Genomic DNA, 11,539 nt, shown 5'->3' on the forward strand with positions numbered 1-11,539 from the left:
GTGAATCCGCAACCTGATTGGCCTACAGGAGAATTCCGAAATTAGCCAATCACATGGGGCCCATTGTGCAAATAATGTATATAAGCAGACATTCTGGGGGAACTTCCATTCCTCCTCACCACTATGAGCGGAATAAAGAGCCTGAAATCCACTCTCGACTCCGAGTATATTTCATGTTCCTAGAACGCCCAACATCCCTGTTCAATGGCTGTGCTGGCTGGGGCTTTGGGGAGTTGGGAGTCCAACTACATCTGGAGGATGACAGGTTCTCCCCCTCCCCCAGGATACCTTAAGACTTGGTGTGCTCAACTTTTCTTTTAAAAAGGCTGTGGCTGAATATTAATTAGCCTGCTTGCTTTTCATATGCAAGGTCTGATTCACAAAGCCTTTCATCTTTTGTTGCAGGGTTCTGTTGCAGGGCTATTATGGGCCATCCTTCTGTGAACTAGAATCCACTCCATCAGAATCATGAAGCATTAGCTTCAGTTGGCAGGTATATGTACACATGGGCATACGTTTTGAAAAGTTCTATATAGTTACTCAAATATTCCAGCGTGGAGTTAAAGCCTTGCACACTCAAATTTCAGTATTAAGAAGAGATTTTCTTGACAGGAATCCAGTGATATAGATGGAAATAAAACTACAGTATATTCAAGTTTGTAACCCCTAGCCTAGAACCACATTTCTTATATTTCACCATAAGGGAAAGATTTGGGGTCATTTGTCTCATGTCAAAATCATTATTGACTGACCAAAACAATATTCACCCAACTCAGAGGGAGGGAGGATTCATAGATCTTGACAGATCCTATGCTGCTATGGAACATGGAATACGTTTCTTCACCAAAGTTATTAGCAACCTGCAGGCATTGGTCTTTCCATCCTATAGAATCATTTGGAATGACAAGCGTAGAAAAATAGTTTAAAGAGGAAAGCTAGATTGATCTTACAGGAAATGAATTGTTTTGGGTTATGGGGGCAGGAGCCTAACTGCTATTTTTGTTTAGCTAAGTAAATCTGGTTTTGACTAGGCTGGTCTGGAACTCATCTCAATAGACAGCAGCCCATAAAGGAAACTGGTGTCAGCAGCATACAGGCCGATGGATTCTCCACCCGCAACCCTTTAGTAAAGAATCTAACCTTGCATAGGTTCAGACTTTAAAAAGAAGTGTGAGCTATGAGTTGTTTTAGTGTGTGGGAATGGAAGTAAGGGATGAATTGGAACAATAAATGAGCTCCTTGCTTAAAATAACAAGGAAGAAGATCGGAATCCACATATCCTGCCCATGTAATCCTCTGGTTGTTTGAAACAAATTAAAGCCAATTGCTTTCTTTCTGTGCATTCTAGGGAAGGAGAATTTGCAGCCAGCAGATGGTTTATTTTCCCCTGGCCAGAATTTTTGGATCTCAGCCACATGTCATTAGTGACCTATTTTTTACTGCAATGAGATCAGCTGTGTGTTGCAGGACCCTGAATCAGCAGCTTTCCCCCTGGCTCTGTCTACCTAAGCCTTCAGCCAGTGTAGATTCACCGAATGTGCTCCTTCCATAGTCCCTGTATAGACCCATAGGAAATAACCTTCAGCCATAACGTTGTTGGGCCAGAGGACAGACGATGTCCCAGCCAGACTATCAGGCAGAAGAAACTACAAGCAGCTGCAGCAGCCCAACCTGAAACCCTTTCTTCTAATTCAGTCAGGCTAAACATAGCAGAGCCCTGCTCTCTCTCCCATGGATGTGGGAGTCCTTGCTGGATTAGTGATTGTGATGTGCGGGGGCTGGGAGGCCAAGATTAATATAAACCACCAGTACTATTCACCAGAGTTGAGCTTGAAGGAGCGTCTCCACCCACATCATTCAGCCCGGACACTGAGGTCCAGCGCTGAGGGCCTTCTGGCGGTTCCCTCACTGCGAGAAGTGAGGTTACAGGGAACCAGGCAGAGGGCCTTCTTGGTTGTGGCACCCGCCCTGTGGAATGCCCTCCCTTCAGATGCCAAAGAAATAAACAACTATCTGACATTCAGAAGACATCTGAAGGCAGCCCTGTTTTGGGAAGTTTTTAATGTTTGATGTTTTAGTGTGTTTTTGTTATTCTGTTGGGAGGCGCCCAGAGTGGCTTCGGAAACCTCTGAAAAAAGCAAAGATGGCTGAACTTTACACACACACACACACACACCAGTAACACATCTGCGATGCAGGTCTCCCTGATCAGAAGGTGGGATTCGAAATGTGTTTGGCACTTGTCTTCTTAGAAATCCATAAAGGATGTTCATGAAGCATGAATCTAATATGGAAGTAATCACTAGGAGTGAAACTCATGAGGTAGGGCAAATTGTGTTTGTACCACAGTGATGCTTGGCTTTTTGTTTTAAAAAACGATGAAACCCCAGAATGTTTTCATTAGAGCTAAAATGAATAGATTCCACAACATTTCCTGAACTTGTAGCTGGTCTAGAAAAAAACTTCAGACTTTATTTATCTAACTTGGGGAGATACTTTGAAAAACAAAGGTGATCGGTTCACTTTTCGGGGCACAGCCATACACAGACAACTCTGCACAAGGGATCCTGCCGCATACATGAGGGGGAAGATCAATGGAGCGCTGGATCAGTCCTTGTTTCATATTAAAATTGAGAACATAAAACATACATGTTAGGTACTGTATTCAATACTTTCTCAGTTAAACCATCCAACCCCTTTAACATTTAGAACAGAGACAATTATGGGAAAAATTGAATATCAATCTGATTTTTCCCGCCCTGCTCAACTCAGTCTGGATGACTTAAATTCATTTAATTTCAGAGGGGAACTAAATCCCACTACTTAGTCTAGGTCTAACCCACTGTATTTAAAGCACTATGGTCTAATATACAATCTATTATTGTGTCGTCTATGATGCACAAGAGATACAAATACAGTGGTACCTCGAGTTAAGTACTTAATTCGTTCCGGAGGTCCATTCTTAACCTGAAACTGTTCTTAACCTGAAGCACCACTTTAGTTAATGGGGCCTCCTGCTGCTGCTGCGCCGCTGGAGCACGATTTCTGTTCTCATCCTGAAGCAAAGTCCTTAACCTGAGGTACTATTTCTGGGTTAGCGGAGTCTGTAACCTGAAGCGTATGTAACCTGAAGCGTATGTAACCCGAGGTACCACTGTACCTTTATAATGAAACATCCCCTGTGATGCACTATTATTACTGTGTCTTAGGAATTCCTTTGCTGTTTGCTGCCTCCAACAGGATGCCTGAAGAATTTTTTTTACACACTTGTGGTAAAATATGTGTTTAATGGCCTACAAGCTTCTAGGTTAAAAAGGTAAAGGTAAGTTAAGTTCAGTCAAAGGCGACACTGGGGTTGTGGCGCTCATATCACTTTCAGACTGAGGGAGCCGATTTTTGTCCACAGACAGCTTTCCGGGTCATGTGGCCAACATGACTAAACCGCTTCTGGCGCAACGGAACACCATGACGGAAACCAGAGCGCACAGAAACGCCATTTACCTTCCTGCTGCAGCAGTACCTATTTATCTACTTGCACTGGTGTGATTTCAAACTGTTAGGTTGGCAAGAGCTGGGACAGAGCAAAGGGAGCTCACCCCATTGCGGGGATTCGAACCACCGACCTTCCAATTGGCAAGTGCAAGAGGCTCAGTGGCTTAGACCACAGCACCACACTTCTAATGCTGTCCAAAGCAATGATTTAGATAGCTTCAGACAAATGTAAGCCACTGGATATTTAGGACTATATTCATTCACTATTAGACCCTAAGGAACATTAAAGCAGCTGGGCGATCATTTACAGATACAGTATATTTTGAATGGGTAATGTGTGCACACACCAAAGCCCAAAATCATTGCCACTGTCATAGTCTAAGACAGATAGTGTGGTGAGCTTTTGCCTGTCCTTCAGGCTATTTTCTTTCCGAAGGGTCTTTCTGCTCCCCCTTTCTCAAATTTTTTTTTTTAAAATCCATAATCCTGCAAAATCAATCTTGAGTATGAAGCAGCAATAAAGAGGCAATCTTTCATTTCTGCAATTAGCTCTCAATGTTACACTGTAAGCAATTATTATTCCAGTGGAAAATGCTATTCTAAATTCTGCTGAGGTACAACATGAGCTGTGCTGTTATTATGGCTGCATTTAGATTTAAATGCTAATGATCCGTTAACGCTGAAGGAGCTAAAAATATTGCTGGACATGATTTTAAATGTAGGGAGAACGTTATTGTAACATGTCCTATCTCCATGATCACATCCTATTATCTGGCTTTACATTGCGGGTTATACTGAAATATACAAGCCAAAGCAAGCCACTTCAATTCAAGAACAGAAAATGAAGTTTTGTGAACCAATCTGTCCATCTTTCTCATTTCATCTGGCCACTTGCAACTTCACTAAAACATTGAACTCTGTTAATTAGAATTAACGGTCATTTTACACTGGAGTCTTTTCCAACCTGTTTCCCTCCAGGTTTTTTGGACTACAACTTCAGTCATCCCTGACCATTAGTCATGCTGGCTGGAGCTGATGGAACCTATGATCCAACATCAAGCGCAGGCGCCAGATTAGGGTTTGCTCCTATTGAAGCAAGTCTGTTTGGTGGCCCATGTGCAGGTGGCTTTTGTTTATTAGTACATTTTAAGGACACTATTCTCAAATCAAATATCTAAGGACTCTCTAAGGCCATCTACTTGGCAAGAGAGGCACTAGACCTGAGATTTCCAGGTCCTTAGAACTGATTTTGAATTAGCACTCCAAGCAGAAATCTACTGTGAGGAGACACTCCGCCTTTAGTCATTCCTGAGTAAAGAATCATGCAGTATGGAAACTCAAACAGGTACTCAGTAGTCACATTTTCAGGGGCACCACCGAACACTAGGGCAGTGTTTCCCAACCGGTGTTCCGCGGCACACTAGTGTGCCGCGAGAGGTTGCCGGGTGTGCCGTGGGTGGGAGGCGGGCGAGTCGGGCTGCTTTAGCCCCGTGCGTGCTCTCCCAGCTGGAGAGGTGACGCGCGCCTATGGAGGCTCCTGCCATAGGCGCGCGTCACCTCTCCAGCCGGGAGAGGGTCGCGGGGGGCTGCTTTAGCCCCGTGCGTGCTCTCCCAGCTGGAGAGGTGACGCGCGCCTATGGAGGCTCCTGCCATAGGCGCGCGTCACCTCTCCAGCCGGGAGAGGGTCGCGCGGGGCTAAAGCAGCCCCCCGCGACCCTCTCCCCGCTGGAGAGGTGACGCACGCCTATGGCAGGAGCCTCCATAGGCGCGCGTCACCTCTCCAGCTGGGAGAGCACGCACAGGGCTAAAGCAGCCCCCCGCGACCCTCTCCCGGCTGGAGAGGTGACGCGCGCCTATGGCAGGAGCCTCCATAGGCGCGCGTCACCTCTCCAGCTGGGAGAGCACGCACGGGGCTAAAGCGCGACCGTCTCCCGGCTGGAGACGCGGGGCTGGGGCGGGGGAAGCCCGAGCTTCCCCCTCCCCCAGAACGGGACCCAGAGCTCTGGGAGCTTGCGGGGCTGGGGGAGGAGGAAGCCCTCCGCCAGCCTCCAAACCATGTCGGGAGACAGCGGGTGGGCGCGCTACGCCTCTCCCGCTGTCTCCCGAGTTTGCGGGGCTGGCGACGGGGAGGAGCAGGCTTCTCCCCCCCCCCCCCGCCAGCCTTCTAACCAAGTCGGGGGACAGCGGGATGGCGGCGTTCCTTCGGAGGACGTGCTCCGCGCTGGTGTTGGCCAGCCTTGCGCACCCGGGGGATCTCCCCCCAGGAGCGCAAGGCTTGCGGGCGGCGCAGAGCACGGGGCGCCCTTCAGAGGACGCCCCGTGCTCCGCGCTGTGTTGGCAAGCCTTGCGCACCCGGGGGGCGCGCGTGGGGCGCCCTGAAACAGAGGGTTCCCCATGCTGCGGACTGTAGCCTGCCGCCCGATGCGCGGGGCGCCCTGAAGCAGAGCGCCCCTCGCGCCAGGCAGACATGGGCCAGCCCCACAAGCTCGGGGGACAGTGGGGAGGCGCAGCACCGCCATCCCACTGTTCCCCGACCTGGTTTTGGGGGGGGGGAAATAAAGGAAATTTTTTTTTCCTTTATTTCCCCCCCCCCAAAAAAGTAGGTGCGTCCTATGGGACGGAGCGTCCTAAAAATACGGTACTTACTATTTCATAATAAAGTAATTATAAAATACCGGTACTTTCTTTGTGTTTATTTGATGCCTATTAAAGAGAGTTACTTTATATATAGTCAATATAGGCACAGAGTTAATTTTTTAAACATTTTCTAATGGTGGTGTGCCTCGAGATTTTTTTCATGAAACAAGTGTGCCTTTGCCCAAAAAAGGTTGGGAAACACTGCACTAGGGAACTTGGAATCTCTTGCAGTGTTACAGAGACACAGGGGTACAACTCTTGGGAGAGCAAAATATCATGCTTTGCCTCTGGGAGCGGTGCAAAAAAAAAAAAAAAAAAAAAAAGCTTGCTCCAGCTCACTGATCTCTTTACCTTCCATATGACTATTTAAAGAACTTGGCAGAAATTGGAGGGTATTTGTAAAGGGGGAAATGGCGATCAAATTTCATCAATGCTATTAATTCCATAATCCCATGTGCAGGAGTGGTCAGAGCCAGAGATTTCTAATATAGTATTTCAAACTGCTGCTGCTCTAAAACCTGCATTGCTATATTCGTAGCATCTCAGTGTTTCTCAGTTCTTGGGAGTGGGTGGAGAGAATATGTTCCAGCATTTGATGTGACTACTGCATCCCACACACTAGGGCTCCTAGGCCCACGCTATAGACATGTGTGATCATTGTGCCAAAGCAGTAACATTGATAGAGAGTCCTCTTGCATCATGCAGAGTTTGCTTTCTGGCAGGAAGCAGTTCTGGTGATCCATTTTCAGGAAAATGAAGCATGACACCATTAAACACCATAACACCATACAGTTGCTTAGGCAGACATCCCTGCAAGGCAAAACGAATTGCAAGAAGCCCATGATATGTTTTATACCCTTCCTAGCTTTTCAAATCTAATTGATAGAAGCTGTGACCATGGTAGGGTGGGGTGGCAGGGAGGAAGCAATTGGGAAACACACCCAAGAAAGTCAGTTAAGTTTTTCAAGCAGAAAGCAAAAATGCCTTTGAGTAAATGTTGATTAAAAATGCTGCCAATATGCTAGTTACTTGTGCTTGAAGAACACAGATGTTCCATTTCTTGATCCCTTTGGCTGTTTGTGTGTACACCTGTCTGCTCAGGTTGGAATGCAAGGGGCAGATGGGGAAATTAAGGTTCTATTGTACCCTTTGGGGTGTGGTGTGGTGATATGAATCACATTTGCATAGCTAATACAGTACTGAATGCCAGTGACTTTAGATCAGTGGCTTTAGATCGCCATCTTCTGGGGGAAATTCAAACAACCCGATTTTTAGAGGGTGTATGACAAATTAGATTCATTATGTGCTGCAACGGTTGTGACTGTGTACTTTTTTGTTCCATTTAACAACTTCTAATTAGTTTCCCTTCACACACACACACACACACACACACAAACGTCAGCTGAGGACTACACTTCATGCATCTTATGAAGTGGACTCTGGTTCACAAAATTTATGCCACAATAGGTGTTTAGACTTTAACGTTCCACAAGACCAGTGCTTTTTTTTCTGGGAGGTACACATACCCCTAAACATTTCGTGAAACTTTGTACTTTTGTCCATTTACTGTATTTATTTTTCCCGATTTGAACTATAAAATGGTGGTCTTCTTGAGTCAAAATGACAGTACTCCTAAACATCTTTATTTATTTATTTTAGGGGGAAAAAACACTGCACTCTTTGCTGTTTTCTCTGTTGTTTTCTCTGTTGGTTTCCCCTCTGGAAATTAGAATCAATTAAAAACCCCCACAAATAACTGCCCGTTTAAGACAAGGATTAAGGCTTTCTCATGTGGGCTCAAGTTCTACAGATCCAAGAAGCTAAGGTTGAATCCTTGACAGTTGTGCCTCAGGTTCAGGGATAGTGTTGCTGAATGCCACAAGTTGTGCTTCCTACTTGAGACTCAATGCATCCACTTTTGGTCTTTCAAGATGGGGAGGATGAAATTCCTGGAACCAGCAAAGATGCCATGCACTGCCCTGATCAAGAATTTCCTTATGAAACAACTGGTTCTTACTGTGTCACTACTATGTGTTGACTTATGAATGCCTTTTTCCTAATCGCCTTGACTTTAGGGGCACCTCTGTGATGCCAATTTCAAAATGCCACAAAATGATGTGCGTTTTTATTCTGTTGTGTGTGGTAGAAATTTTCTGTTGGTAGGCTGAAAAACAAATGCCACAAAAAAGCTTAAAGGCTATTTTCCTCTCCGACAAGAGGAGTGCAGTAGAACAATGATAGAACTCACGTGAACTTCAATTACCTGCTACGTAATCTTCCTCTGAGAGATGGTGTTTATGCTCCTGTTTGGAAAGGTGACATCAGATGTCATCCATGCGGCGGTGGCGGCACTCTGGGAACATGAACCTGCTCCCAGGTGGCCAATTTCTTTCCACTGCCTGCTCCAGACTTAGATTTTGTATTTGTGATCTCCAGTTAACATCTCAACAAGATTGTTTTTCCAAATATGAAATATATGATTGTGTATGTCTTAAATGTTATTTTTACAAAAGTTGTCCCATATAGTTTGGGAAAGAAATGTTTGAAAATAAAATCTAAAGTTAAAACTACTTTAGCACTCAGAAATTTTACTACTTTTAAAGGTATAATGTTTTCTCTGTACATCCCATGAAATGACAGTTAAAGGGGTTATATTAAAGTGTTTGCTGATGCTGGTAGACAAACGTATTGCATTGGAGAACAACTTCAGAGATTTATTCACCTTTATGTTATTTACATAGCATATAAATTAAATATACTATTTTGTGTTTGTTTTTTAAATCTTTGTGAAATACACACTCTCTGTGAATTCATTCTCCAGGCATGGATTCTTTTCAAGGTGGCATCATCCACACACAACTTGAAAGGGAGCCTTGGAGGTTTGCCAAAATACCCAAAAGAAACAAAACGAAAATCCCTAAAATACGGAAAATCCCGAAGCAGCCCAATGCTACATCTGATGGAAGATAATACGGAGTCAAATCATTGTTCTGTTTGGCTCAATATTGTCTATGGTGATTATTAGGGAGGCTCCACTTCTCTTCAAATGCTTATGTTCTGTGATATACACAGAAATGTAATTTTCAGCTAAGTAATTTCAGATTGGGGTGTATGGCGTGTTAGGGAAGGGATAGCACCTCTGGGGGACAGGGCAGGGCATATAACATGGGTAGGCAAACTAAGGCCCGGGGGCTGGATCTGGCCCAATCACCTTCTAAATCTGGCCCGCAGATGGTCCGGGAATCAGCGTTTCTTTACATGAGCAGAATGTGTCCTTTTATTTAAAATGCATCTCCGGGTTATTTGTGGGGCATAGGAATTTGTTCTTCCTTTTTTTCAAAATATAGTTCAGCCCCCCACAAGGTCTGAGGGACAGTGGACCGGGCCCCTGCTGAAAATGTTTGCTGACCCCTGGCATATAACCTAGTGCCCAGGTGGAAACTTCTGGCCATCTCCCTGGAACATGGCCAATAGGCAGAGATGGTGGAACAGCCACATGTTCGCTTTCTTCAGTAGTTATTTCCTGAAAGTTTCAGTGGTTTAATGTTAGGCTTTGATCATTCAGACTGCCAATTTGTTTTTGAGGTAAAGCATGTTTTGAATGACATTAGATTTAATAAACTTAACAAATACAGAATGAAATAGCTATTTAATCCAGAACACAATCAGTTTTGCAAATGTATACTTGGGTGCTGGGGACCAGGAGCAGACTGGAGGTTCTGTATGCATACTGACTACTGTATTGCCCAACTTTTCTACGGCAGAGCTGGTGGAAACAATCTCATAATTGGTGTCAAGATTCTCTAGGGAGATCTGTGGTCACTGGGACAGACAAAAAAGCCTCCATCTATGTCCCAATACAGGTGCTTGGATTTAGCATTCTGCTCATCTAAATGGAGGTGATCTAGACATCACAATTGTCAGCAGAGTATCACAAATAATAATAATAATAATAATAATAATAATAATAATAATAATAATAATAATAATAATAATAATAATAATAATAATAATAATACCCCACCCATCTGGCTGGGTTTCCTGAGCCACTCTGGGCGGCTTACAACATATCTAAAAACCTAATAAAAACTTCAATCCTTAACAATTTCCTTTAACAGGGCTGTCTTCAGATGCCTTCTAAAAATCAGAAAATTTTTTATTTCCTTGACATCTGGTGGGAGGGCGTTCCACAGGGTGGGCACCACTACTGAGAAGTTTCTCTGCCTGGTTCCCTGTAACCTCACTTCTTGCAGGGAGGGAACCGCCAGAAGGCCCTCGGAGCTGGACCTCAGTGTCTGGGCTGAACAATGGAGGTGGAGATGCTCCTTCAGATATACTGGGCCAAGGCTGTTTAGGGCTTTAAAGGTCAGAACCAACAGTTTGAATTGAGCTCACAATTGTGCTACCTAACAAAAGGCTTGTGTCAGTTTGTAGGAAAACCAGTTTATCTGAGCCACCACTGGCAGTTCTGGACTCTACTTGATTTTCAGCACGTCAGGCATTTTTTTTGTCTGTTAGTTTCAGTAAAAGACCTATTTGCTACTTAGTGCTTATTATTCTTAGGACCCACTACCTATAGTTTCTTATGAATCAACTTTTTTTATTTTACTATACTGAGAACCGTTAGAGGGCTCAGAGAACATAGGCAACAATAACTTACATGTCAGAAGGCTCACAATGAATTTACTCGAACATAGTCTTCCATTGTCCATCTACTCCTATGTAACAGGTTGCTACTATTTACCAAAACAGTGCAAGGCTTAAGATGGGAGGGAAATACCCTTTTTCTTTCTAAGTTTCCTGCCTCTATTTTTCTAGCAGTAAATATGAACACTGGCAGCAGAATAATGAAGTAGGTTTTTTCCAAGTAAACCCACTGTTTTTCCAGTTGCTATGGGCATGAAACCTAGGGTAAAGTAGTTCATGAAAGGAAAATTTTGGTCTCCTCCACTCCACAAAAGCAACTCTTGAAAATATTGGATGGGTTGATTGCTAAGGAGAAAACCACATAAAATTGAACCAATATCGAGGGAGGGGTTCAGGTGATGGCAGGGGCAAGAAGGGAACAGGAAACTCTCATCCCATGAACTTCATTCAATAGCATCTCTTATGAGCCAAGCTATTATTTCTGCCCTTTCTAGGATTGCCTAAGGCTGGCCCAGATCCTTCACCTTTGAGAGCAGTATGTGAAATAGAAGTATTGCTGAAGAATTTTATTTTATCCAGTAGTTCTTCGGTGCCCACCATTATTAAAAAATATTTTCTGAAAGGTATTTTAATGACCCCCCCTTTTTTTTACCATCTCATAATTTAATTTGTCATATGCTGTCAACTTCACTGACATAGTCTCCTCTTTCTTTAAAACTGTTTCCCAGACTTGGGTCTCCAGCTGTTTTTGGACTACAACTCC

The sequence above is a fragment of the Podarcis erhardii genome (assembly GCF_964252035.2).
Source record: "Podarcis erhardii genome assembly, chromosome: 10".
Taxonomy (NCBI): Eukaryota; Metazoa; Chordata; class Lepidosauria; order Squamata; family Lacertidae; genus Podarcis; species Podarcis erhardii.